Source organism: Mus musculus, chromosome 10 (genome assembly GCF_000001635.26).
Source record: "Mus musculus strain C57BL/6J chromosome 10, GRCm38.p6 C57BL/6J".
NCBI lineage: Eukaryota > Metazoa > Chordata > Mammalia > Rodentia > Muridae > Mus > Mus musculus.
In genome coordinates, this window is record NC_000076.6 from 126,248,857 (window position 1) to 126,261,769 (window position 12,913).

At 42.2% G+C, this 12,913-nt stretch overlaps 1 long non-coding RNA gene across 1 annotated transcript; it reads left to right on the forward strand.

Annotated features, from left to right (window-relative positions):
* The first annotated feature begins 6,260 nt into the window (after positions 1–6,260).
* Positions 6,261–8,368, forward strand: 1700021G15Rik (RIKEN cDNA 1700021G15 gene). The gene is made up of 2 exons (NR_166082.1): positions 6,261–6,498; positions 8,073–8,368. It is a non-coding gene; the product is annotated as an RIKEN cDNA 1700021G15 gene (long non-coding RNA).
* The last annotated feature ends 4,545 nt before the right edge of the window (positions 8,369–12,913 follow it).

The following is a 12,913-nucleotide window of genomic DNA, read 5'->3' on the forward strand; positions in this document are numbered from 1 at the left end:
CAGAGTTTTGTGCATATTTTTGGCCTAAATCTTCTTTGTTTCCCACTCAACCCCAGATACAAATAGCTTATTTCAGAGATAATAGTTAGCCTATAGAATCCTTCTGTATTTCCAGAGCCTCCATGAAAATGTAAGCAGTGGCCAGTATGCAAGAGCCATGGCCACTGAGAGCAAAGAAGGCAGAACAAACACAAGTCAAAGCACTGAGGTTTCCCCAGCTCCTAATCACCCATCTCACGCATCCCCCAATTAAAGCAAGCAGCCAGCAAAGGATTATGTGTGTTGCCACGTCAAAGTAACCAAGTCTGGTTTTTAAAATTACATATAACAATAGAGCGATGAAGATTATCATATCACCACCGTAGGGCAAAGAATTCATGACTGACTACATTTACGCATCTCACTGTTCGTCACTCTAACAGCGAGCGTAGCCAACCATTTCCTTATCTGAAGGAAAGGTGGTGCTCCGGGTTATTTTGAGACACTGAGTTTAATGAACTGGAAAGTGTATGCTGTGAATTCCTACTCTCTGCAGAAGTTTCGCACTGACGGACTTCATTTGTAATTCAGCACGGGATCCTGGTCTACTCTTTACATTGGTGGAAATGAGCCAGTGTGTGGAGACAAGGAGAATGTGTGAAATTAAGTGTAGGAAAGTCAAATAAGGGGGAGGAAATAAGAGCCGTAGAGGAACTCGCTCAAAGGCATGTTTCATCACACGCGCGTTTTCTGTGGTGATCAACAACTGGTGATTTTTTTTTCAGATATAAGAAAAAAGCCATTCTGGAGAGAAAGACTCTGGAAGAATCAGCCAGGGTTTCAGGAATACTTCTCATCGTGGTCCAGGACCATAGTGAGACGACTTTTCCCAGACACCTTTTTCAATGAAACACAGCTTCTCGACTCTGCTACGTGCATATCTCCTCTTTCATTTCAAGACCATTAAATCTGCCTATGTGGAATCCTCCCCTTTCTTTCCCTATGCTCTGGGCCTCAAAAATGGTTGAGGAAGACACTTAATGTTGACTTCCGGCCTCTACCTGCACATACACATATACAGACATACACACACACAGATACACACACATATACAATATACACATGAATATGCACACACACATACATACATACACAAATATATATGTATATACAATACACAGATGACTATGCATACACACACACACACACACACACACACACACACACACACACCAAGTTCTCTGCTAACAGCAAACTCCTCTACTGAGTTACTATGTATGTGAGAAATGCATGTGTAACATGTCAAGACAATGACTATTAGTTGGCAGTTGATTTTGTCCATCAATATTAGCCTAGCTGATGTTATACTATCTTGTACGTTCCTGGCTAGTCTTTCAAAATGAGTCATCCTCTCTAGGAAGAAGTAGTTTCAGACAATCTAAATAACTACAGTACTGAGCACAGATCTTCATACATGTAGGACAAGAGCCGAGTAGAGTATCTAGAAAGGGAAGTGTCCATGATGTGTCTGTCTCTAGAGGATCGGCTTAGGCATTGTGAGTCTTCCATCTCACAGGACAGAGAGCCATCATCACCCTTCCCTAATGGTACCCAGCCCTCATGTCTGCCCTGTCTACATCTCTACTATCTCCATAGGCTTACTACTTATCACTTTAAATTATCTTAATCCATCATTTGCTTGTTTTCTGCCATCCCCTCTTTTGGATATCAGCTTTATGAAAGTGACGTTTACTGGCCCTGTCATTTTTTTTGCTCGGCCTCTTGAACCCTTGTCCAACACTGGGTGATTCTTGTTGAGTTACTGAGTGAACTGTGATACTCATGACTCACAGAGATTCTCAGAACTTATTAGATTCCCCCTCCAAGTAACCAATATTGCTGTGGCTAAACAAGTATAAGACATTAGTCAGTTCCCCCAAAGGAGCCTGTGGGCAAAGTGGAGAAATACAGGATATGATGATGTGGCAAATGTTGCATGATAATCTAGTCCTGGCAGTAGGATCCAGATGACTTAAAAGGTATCAGAGCCAAAGATGATGCAGGAGAACTTTACTGGCAAAGTCTCATGACTTTAACCTTAAAGAATAAGTAGAAACTGACAGCCTAGAGACATATTCATCAAGTGCTTACAATGACAGCAATGGAAGATGCATAACATCCACTCAAGTGGCAGAAGAAATGATTAGAACTTTCATTTTAAGTCTTAAATAATCATTATTAATCATTTTATTATTGAAGTAATACTATTTGTATATATAATTTGTAAAATAAATATGCATATATTATAAAAGCATAGCCTCCAATTGAAAAAACATGGCAAATTACTTATATAGGAGAGCACCTTCAGATCTCTGCTTGGCTAGATTAATTCATAAACAAGCAGTATTAATGTCATTCTCCCCACAATGCGATGAGATGTGCTCAGTGAAAAAGTGTTAATGAAACCTAAAATACATGTAGAGTTGTTGTATTGTCAGAGTATGTATATATACACACATATGTATGCATGTGTGTGTGTGTGTGTGTGTGTGTGTGTGTGTGTGTGTGTGTGTGTGTGCTTTCACAAAGTATTTTAAAGTAAGTCCATTTGATCCTTACCTCATCTTGTCAGGTGGGAGACTTATCAGTCATAAATGGGATTTGAAAGATTTTAAATCATTTCAATGGCATCACACACAGATTTTAGGGCTGGGTTAAGTGTTTCAAATATCATCTAGCTTCAGACTGTTGCGTTCACTGGACTCCATATCCCAGTGAGGCTAAGACAGTTTCTAGGAAGTGAGGGAGAGCGGCAGAAAGGCAGTAAATAAAAACCTCACTGACTGGGAGGTCAGAGTGGCCTACGGTAAGATAATGAATCAACAGTACAATTGCTGGATTAAAATGCTCATAAAACGCCTACTGTGTGCAAAGTGCCATCCCAGACTGTAAGTAACTTAACAAGTACCTCTCAATTATAAGAGAAATTTTGCAAAGCACAAAGGCAGAAGTGAAGTTTAAGGAAAGCAACATATATGTCTTCCTAGGGTAGAGAAGAATCTTCTCTAAGACTCAGGCTGTGGAGGAAAGAGACAGCCTCTTAGTTAGAGGAAGCAAGAGGTCAGGCGAAGGCTGTTTTCAAAACTCAAGTCAACAAGCCCTTAGGTAGATCTCAGCTTATATGAATACATTCCCATTTTCTTCTTGAACTCTGGGTACCCACATCTCTATGGTATCATCAAATTGACTTTTCCTCAAAGACTCTTGTGGGGACATGTGTCAATAACAAAAGCTCTGCATCCAGGAAGGCATAGTGATGACTCGGAGAAAATGGAAGATGTTCTTTCCTTGCAGCAAGTTTACAGAGTGACACATTGATCTAGAGTCTCCCATACCCTAACTGATGCTTGGCAGTAAAACCCCTCACTAATAACCTCTAGGGATCAGGGCATTTGATAGATATTTACTGATATCTTTAACTTAAGGAGGGGGCAACTTCTTAAAGTCTACTGACTTGCTTTGAGTGGAGGTAGACTCTTGAATTTAATCACATATTTTACTATTGGTTTGAATTCATTTCATAAGAGTCTTTTGTTCATATCTGAAGTTGTTGATGTCAACCTAATTCCTGAGGTCTGCCTTTGAGGGATGTAGTAGTTAACATTTCTCTTTGCTTTTACAAAGTCCTGACATGACACTGTTTAAAGAGAAAAAAAGTTATCTTGCACATTATTTTAGAGGATTCAGGTGCTGTCACTTGCCTTTTGGTACTAAAGACAAAACATTATGAAGACAGGAATAGGTAGTAGAAGTTCTTCTTGACTTCTCAGGGGTGGGAGGTGGAAGAAAAGAGGAAACAAGAAGAACCAGGGATAAAATGTAGACTTCAAGGAGAAGCCCTCAATGATCTACTTTCTCCAACTAAGCCCACATTCTACCTCCCACCACCTACCAATAATGCTGCCATATCAAGAAATTAATCCCAGTCAGAGTCCTCATCATCTACTCACCTTCAGAGATGCTCTTTTATGTATAGAAGATGTGCCTCCAATAATCACCTAGGGATATCTAAATCTAATGAAGCTAACAATCAGGTTAGCAATCTCAAGGGCCACTCCTGAACATTTCAATATACAAGACTGACTGAAATGTAATGCTGATGGGTGCAGTTATTTTCTGGAACATTCCGAGAAAGGATGAAAATACAGCAAGGGAGGTTTATCATTCAGTGTTCCATTGCTATGATGAAACACTGAAGGCGATTAGCCTATAATGAGGGGGGAAAAAAACAAAAACAACAACCTGATTTTCCACTCATGGTTCCAGAAGTTTTGCTCCAAGATCTGTCTCTTTGGGCTGCTCATCATGCTGAGGATATGTGATAAGCAAGCTGCTGACCTCATCAGCCAAGAAACAAAGCAAGAGGGTCAAGCTGGCCTCCCATAACCCCCCTTGCAGGTCTGCTCCTGGTGGGCTAGAGATCACCCACTAGGAACCATCTATCAAAGATTCTGTCACCTTCCATTAACGTCACTTTGTGGACCAACCCTTGAACACATGGACCTTTGAGTATCATTCAACAGGAAAACTGGGTCCAGTGGACAATGCAAAGTCAAAAGTTAGAATGAGGAAGGTGGTCAATGGTTATATCAAAGGACAGAAACCAGAAGTGTGGTGGCCTCTAGAAACTACTTTCTCTGTGTTCATTAAGAGAACTAGTAAGCACTTCCTGAGTACTAAACATAACCATGGTATTCCCAAGGAAGCTCAGAATTTAACAAGCATTGTATTCACTGAGTCTTGTTCCTAGAGCCCTGATAATAGCTGCTGTTTCTTGACTGTGGCCCAAAGATTTCCTGCTACCCAGCTTGTTTGAGATTCCTCTAAAATAGATTTCAAATCTTCCTTTGACTGGACAAGGAAGTTGGGTCTTGAATGTGCCATAATTGTTATGTTCTGGTAGCTTTAAAGGGTCTTCTGTCTCAGAGGAAAGTAGGTAAAAAAAAAAAAAAAGGCTTATGATGCACCAGATGTTCCTCAATTCATAACATGATTACATAGCAATAAGTCCACCCTAAGCTGGAAATATCCTAACCTGGATGAGCATCTAACTCACTGAACCCCCCGAAAGTCCTAGCTTAACAGCACAGTTCACTGGGCTGCTGGCTGTTAACCTTCAAGATCCCACGACTGACAGGAAGTGGTCATTTCCTGCTATTGCCCATCAAGGGGGGTGTGCCAGACGACATATTGCCAACCTGAGAAAGGATCGTAACTCAGAACCGCACATGTGCTTTCTACTGAGTTTGTGTCTCTGTACACCAGAATGTTAGAAAGAGCATAAGAAAAATCACTCCTAGATAGGGATTCCATATTTTGATAGATTTTCTTTTTCAGGTGCAGTTTGTCCGCTGTGACCACTTACCACAACTATCAATTGTTTCCCAATACTGTACCTTTTACGGATCCATTTACTTGTCTCATAGGTATAGGACACCGCCTGCATCAAGCACACATACCCTGCTCCTTTAAGGGAATTATGCAATACAATCTGGAGGTGGTAAGCCTGACAGCCAAGCCCTGCTCCAGCTGACGTGGGGCTTCAGAGCTCTCTTGGTTGGCATGACTGTTGAAAAGCAACCACATTTTCAAAGATGTAAACTGCTGTTCTTTGATGGTAACTTGAGAGGATGTTTCTTTCTCCCAACACACTATATATACATCAATCAGATGAACACATTACTGCAATGGACCCAGAAATGGACACATCAGGATAGCACCCAGAGAAGTGGGCCTCCGTGCTTCACACCATGAATGCTGTGTGCCTTGTAAAATGATGTAACTCAAACCACAGTCCACACAAACAAAATAATCATACCTGGAGCCAAGATCACTCTTTCTTACCTAAAGCTACTAGGCTGTGCTCTTGTGTAGCAGGTTAAAAAAAATCAGGTGATCCTATGAAGTACAAACCCACAGGCTGGTTTCTATTTCTTGCTCCAAGGTACCTCACCCCTTGTCCCTTGGTTTGCTTAACAAAGATCCCTTCAGCCCACTGGCTGTGCATTATCTGACATCAGTGACCAAAGCTGCCCAGGACTGAATCAAAAATGCACATAAATCACTACGAGATATTTTTGCAACTTTTAAGATGTTTGTAACTAGATTCTGTGGTTCTCAAGTGGAAACGTCACAAATGATACCATGGTATCTTCTGAGGGTTGCAACCTCATGATCTTTAACAGTAACAAAGGATTTAAGTGAGAATGCTGTGGGACCTCAGCTCCTAGAAATAGCTTAGGACTCTCAGGGACTCCTTGATTCTATCAAGGATAATGAAGAGATTATCTTGGGAAAAAAAAAAAAAAAAACAGGAAAGAGCTCTCAGACAGCAGGGGGACTTAATGTGAGCCACAGGCCTGAAAGAACCAAGCCCCTGAAATGTCAACTCTCTGTGGACTTACAAAGGAAAATAGCAAGAAAACTCTGCCTGGTTTGTTGATAAAGGATTGCGTTCAGGTAGTTTTGATGGAACCATATTAATACTGCTGATTCCTTTGTTAAACGCCAAATAAGAAAACCCCAGCCTGGTTGTCACCCACGGACACAGCTATAGCTAATGCAGATTTGTATATATCTTCTAAAATGCATAGCGTATATTTCTTGAACTTATATGTGTGAATATTATATGTTGGATACAGGCTTTATACTGTGGATATGGTATATACACAATGCCAGAAGGGTTTCCTTTAGAAAATTCACATGTTTGTGGGAAAGTAGACCATTAACATGTAAAGCATGTGTTCACAGACACTCAGTGGAAAAAATAGTTTAGAAAACCAAAATTAGAAGACATGAGGAAAGGGGTATTGTACTGGCTGGTTTTATGTGTCAACTTAACACAGGCTGGAGTTATCACAGAGTAAGACACTTCAGTTGGGGAAATGCCTCCAGGAGATCCAGCTGTAAGGCATTTTCTCAGTTGGTGATCAAGAGGGGAGGGCCCATTGTGGGTGGTGCCATCCCTGGGCTGGTAGACTTAGGTTCTATAAGAGAGCAAACCAGGGGAAGCAAGCCAGTAAGTAACATCCCCCCATGGCCTCTGCATCAGCTCCTGCTACCTGCCCCGTGTGAATTCCAGTCCTGACTTCCTTTGGTGATGAACAGCAGTGCGGAAGTGTAAGCTGAATAAACCCTTTCCTCCCCAACTTGCTTCATGGTCATGAAATTTGTGCAGAAATAGAAAACCTGACTAAAACAGGCATGGTTTAAATATGAATCCAGAGAGAAATGATCTCCTGTGTCTAATTGGGATTTAGATCCAATTAAACATATTTGAAGCCAAGTTTATTGTGAGAAATAAGGAAATATCTATTGAAAATATATTTATTTTATATGTATGTGCACTTGGCCTTCATGGACATCTGTGTATCACCTGCGCATTGATGCCCACAGAGGCCAAAAGAGAGCCTTAGATCGTCCAGCACTGCAGTTACAGATGGTTGAGAGCTGCCACGTGAGTGCTGGGAATCAAACCTGGATTCCCTGCAAGAGCAGCCTGTGCCCCTCACCACAGAGCCATCTCTCCAGCCACTGTATAAAGTTTTGATAGGGTGACTGGCAAGTACGAAGGCTCAATTAGCTAGAAAGTAAGAAGCAGCTGGAATTGGCTCATTAACCTGTAGTTGGCAGCAGGAGGTGCATTTTTAGATATAGAACTTGAGCTTGAGACATCATGGTGGATGCTTGCTCCGTCACATCACGATGCTGCTCAACTATCTATGTCTGAAGCCACCAAGCTCAGCTAGCCTCCGGGACTGCCTCCCGAAGCATAGCTCCCTTCCAAAGGCAGCCATGTGATTGTTCTCCCTGATAATAACTCCCCCTTCAGAGTGAGATATTTTAGCTTTCCTGCCATTTGTACATCGTCCTTCTCCCTTCAATTAAGGTTGCTAATCAATTCCTTTTAATCATCGCTTTTCTCATCAACCTTGCAGACCCAGCCATCCTCCAGTTCCTTGGGCTAAGATCGGGAGAGCAGGGGCACACTGCAAAGTTGGGGCATCTCTCTTAGGAGTCTCTTCATTTTGCAGTGAGATCCGTCTGCCTCAGCCCCGCCTCACACCTTGGCTTCAGGGCCGAGAACTGAAGCTAATTCCTGTGCCAGAGAACATTATGTGCTTGCATAGCAGCAAGGGGAACGTTTTCTAAATAATTAATCGGGAGCTCGGGATCTTCCTGGATTCTGCCTGTTCCTGGAATCCACCCTGAAGGAGGTTTTGTGTAGCCATCTGTAATTGCCACCGGAGACTGGAGCTGTATCTCTGCCCCTTGTGTTGTTGATTTTACTTTATTCTTCTCTACATTAAAAAAAAAATTACAGACACGATGTAATTTCTGAAGGTTTATTTTTGATTGGATAAAAAATGAAAAAGCTTTGCTCTGGCGCACCAGCTCCCCAGATCAGATGTTCCCACTGGAATTTGTCCTTGGCACGCTGCTGCTTACGGCCCTGCTGGTGCCACCTCCAGCCCTGTGTCTGAGCATGCTTTCCCTTCTTCCTTTTGTTTGGGGGCTTAGCATATCAGACTATAAGCGGTGCACATTTTGAACAAAACAGCCCCGAGTTCATGGGAGACTGCTGGACCGTATCAAAGCGTACCTGAGCAAACAGGGAGAAAAAAAAAATATTTTCCCACAACCTTCTAAATTCAGTTTGGTCAGGTCAAATGCACAGATCTACACCACACAATAGCTGGGGATTAGGCTTGTGATCAATCAATACGCTGCATCAGCTGTGAAGGGTATGAGTTTTACTCTCTCAGTTTTGTGTTGTGGCAATAAAAGATGTTGTTGAGACTTGTAAGGAATGACCGCACGTAAACGACAGCTTTCCGTTAAATAAAGCACAGCGGGGAACAGGTGATACTTAGCCACCCAGAAATAGACAGCACCCACTTCTAGAGCAGGGGGAACCCTGGCCAAGCTTTTAAGAAGCTGAGGAACTTTCCCAGCCAAGGTCTCCCTGAAGTTGGATGAAAGACTCAGGAAGGCCTTAAGTTACAAGACTGTCCAGCCACATCAAATATTGTACAAAAAAAGGGATCCAGGTGAAGTCTATTCAATGTATGAGAAAATATGGGTTTTAAGGGACAAAAAAAAATCAAAAGAAATACTATTAACTTTGGATGAAATATCTTATTTAAAGAGAAGCTGGGCTAAGAAAGATATAAAATCAAATTAAAATGACCTCAAACTTGTAACCACAAATTAAAATCAATGAGAAACAGATAAACTGTTGAATAGTCTTTCTTCTTCACCCTTAAATGTTTATTTCCTTTTTCTTCCATCCATTTTGCTTTTCTGTCTATTTTTCTTTCTCCCATAAAGCACCTGACCAAAATCAGTCAGTCATTTAGAATCGAATGGTCCAGTTAGAGGAAAGCCTCGGTCTGTGCCTTTAATTAATCAAATGGCAAATATAAAGGTTGGGTTGGCATCATCCTTTGGCACATTTGCGTGAAATGTACTCTCAGGGTTCAAAAGATTTCAGCACACATAGAAAACCGTCCTCTCTTCCCTTAACTACTGATGCACAAGAATAAGGACTGATTGGGGTGACTTAGTTTCTGTAATTGCCACCGACAATGAAACTGTCGGAGTCCACTGAATAAAGACCACAGAATCAGACCTCCATGGAGACCTAGGAGCTGTGGAAAGTGCAAGTCCATCAAACCACTCTCCTCTTCCTCCTCATTATCCTGTGAGTAGCCCAGCACGGCCCTTATCCACCAAGCTTTATCCATCTGTATCCCCATGCACTATACAGAGACAACAAAGAAAAAGGAAAAAAAAAAAAAGTCCCCTGGCATCCGTTTATACTTTGTGTTCTATTTTTATATAAGACTTTTGAATTCTGCCCCAGAGTGAGATCTGTATGAAGACATTTTCTCTTGGGACCCAAATTCTACTTTAGTCTTTTATTTTAGTTAATATTATATCCCTAAGACACAAATACCTAAGCCAAACAGCTGGAAAGGAGGAAGGATATGTCTGGCTCCTGATGACGAAGCTGTCAGTCTTCTGTTGCCCTGGGTCTGTGGTCAGTGAACATCATGGCACCCAGCAGAGGAAGCTGCCCCTGTTATGGTGACTATGGGAGACACAGGTTTCTCTAGTCAAGACCCACCATCAATAGGTCCTATCACCTCTCACCGGCCCATTCCATCATAAACCCATCAGTGGGTTACTCTCTTGACTAGGTCATTACTCTCCTCAGGCTCTTTCTCAAAGCCCCACTTCTGAATACAGCTTTTGCGTAAGACACTTTCTGTCTAGCCCATGATGGCTTTCCATTTTACTTCTCTTATCTGCTCCAACTGGGTGCTCTCCAGCCTTCAAGAGGTGATCCCTTAATGACTTTATAAACTCGGTGAAAGCACAGTGTCTGGTCAATAAACGTGCTCAGCGCGTAGGGGGAGAAAGAACGAACAAGGGGACATGTTTCCTCTACTTCCTTGAGGTGGTGTCCCTTTCTTTCTGTTTTGCTGGTGGCTTGGGACAGTGACATTTACCTCCGATCATTTTGGAGATGTTATCACAAAATTCTACAGTCATCTATTGGCTGCATATTCTGTTTCCATGCTGAATCTGGACATTTGAGGTTTTTTGGTTGCATCTTCTGGTTTCTAAGGCAACTGGGGGCATGTCTGCTGAGTGTATCATTGAATTGACTTCTCAGTGGCTGTCACAGACACTTTAGTACTGCTAAGTAAAGCTCTCCAACACTGCTTGGTACCCAATCCTCTTTATTTATTACATAAAATATTTAGATGCTTCACTGTGCACTTGTGACAGTTCAAGACAAGAACCACAAACAGCAAGTCGATGCTGGATTAATGGACTCTCTTCACAGAATGCAGAATGCAATGCAGAAGTAGGTTTCTAGAGTATAAGACGCTTTCAAATTCTTTATTGCTTATAAAGCAATGTGATTTTCTACATTGCAGCAGCTTGGAACCACTAGGAAGAGAACTAAAGACTCTATTTTAGTTCCTTATCTTTCTGGTGGCGGATAATGTTCCCTTCTATGCCTGGAAGCTCCTGTGCCCTTGAAGAATTGCTCTGTATATACCAACAGTTTAGCATATTTGGCTTCCAACTTTGAGCCAAAGCAAGAAGGACTGTTTTAATTCTAAGAACAACCAGCAATAATCAAGAGGTAGAAATTTTCACGATAATAATTTTAGGCTGCTTTTACCAGGATTATCTTATAGCCCAATGATTTCCTGCTGGACTTTTACCATGCCAAAGAGTCTGGACATTAACAGAAGACAAGATCATGACAAGCTTCCAGGAGCTAAACTATTCAATAGTCCATGCATTAAATCAGGTATAGGTAACCCTCCAGAGCATAAGCCCTCTTTATCTAGGTATCTGTAAAACTCAAAAACGAAGTAAGCTACTTTAAAAATTAGGTGGAGAACCCCCATTAAGAGCCAGAGGACACCACAGAAAAATAGACATGGAGAACTTAAAGCACATTATAGAGCTATGAAAATTGTCTTGGTGAGTCGGCAATGATGGTCACACAGCTCTGGGCCTGCACAGGATGGGACCTTCCAATAATTGTGTTGTCACATGTGCTTTCCTTCTGCCCCAAGCTCCCAGGACACTGACTCCAACTCAAAGCACATAGTTACAAATACCTAGGCCATATAGCGAGACTCGTTCCCTGACTAGCAAATAATTTTAAATAGCCCATTTATACGAATCTACATTCTGCTATGGAGCTGGTTGCCTCTGCTCTGGTAGCAATCATCGATCCTCCCCAGATCCTCCCTGGTGACTCTATCCCAGAATTCTCTCTGACTCCCGGATGTCCCACCTTCTATTCAATCCTTTCCTATTGGTTTTTAACTTGGTGATTGACAGGTGATTCCTCCATACAATACCCAAGGTATTCTCTCTCTACACAGATGAAGATCAGGCTCATGTGGTCTTACGCTCCCTTCCTGAACCTGCGAGGGACTGATCGATTTGGATTCGGGGAGGGACAGTTGCGTCTTCAGTTGCGTGCCCTGCTGGCAAGCTCATCTTGCTCCGTGGAAAAGCAGCAAATTCGAGGATGTAAAGGCAGCCGTAGTTAATCCCTGTCACAAAATAAAAGGACACGAATATGAGAAAGGGGTGGGGGTGGAGTGGCGTCAGGAGTAGAAGAGAACTAAGAGAGGGTGAGGGTAACCAGAATGTGCTGTGCGTAGTGTGAAACTGTCGAAGGAACAAAACATAATACTAGGAAACACGAGCTGAGACAGACATAAAATGCCAGGTACAGACTGAGGGGATACGTCACTGAAGGCAATAGACACCAGTTCCGGGCAATTTTGAAAGCCAGGCAAACTCCGTTTGGCTTGAAATATTTGAATAGCACCTGAGTCAAGGCTCTTCACTCTGGGGTCCCAAGGCTCCGCATTAGACTCAGCCTCTTTTCTGTGGCATACAGCTTATCGGTTTGCAGCTGCGTAGTTTATAACCCTGTCTCTTAATTATAGGATGTTAGAGAACCAACAACCTTTCGTTTTAAGTATCCCATCCATCCCAGAAAAATCTTGGACTGTAAATATAAACAAACTTCTCCAGAACCATGTGTGCCACAGGGAAGCCATCCTGTCACCCAAAAGGCTGCCCCACAGACCTCCTGAATAATCCTTTATCCCTTTTTACTCTTCTTCTGAGTTTCCTTGAGAATTGGCCATCTAATTTAAGTTTCAGGTGTCTGATCTTTTGAACATGTCAGCAGACAGTGGTCCTGGCTCAACCTGGACTTCTGCTGAGAGCATAATTTCCTGAGAGTCAGTCTTCTAATTTTAGCATTATTTGTGGTATGAACTATCCCCTCATTGGTTTCTGCTAGCTCTTTGCCATGGATAGG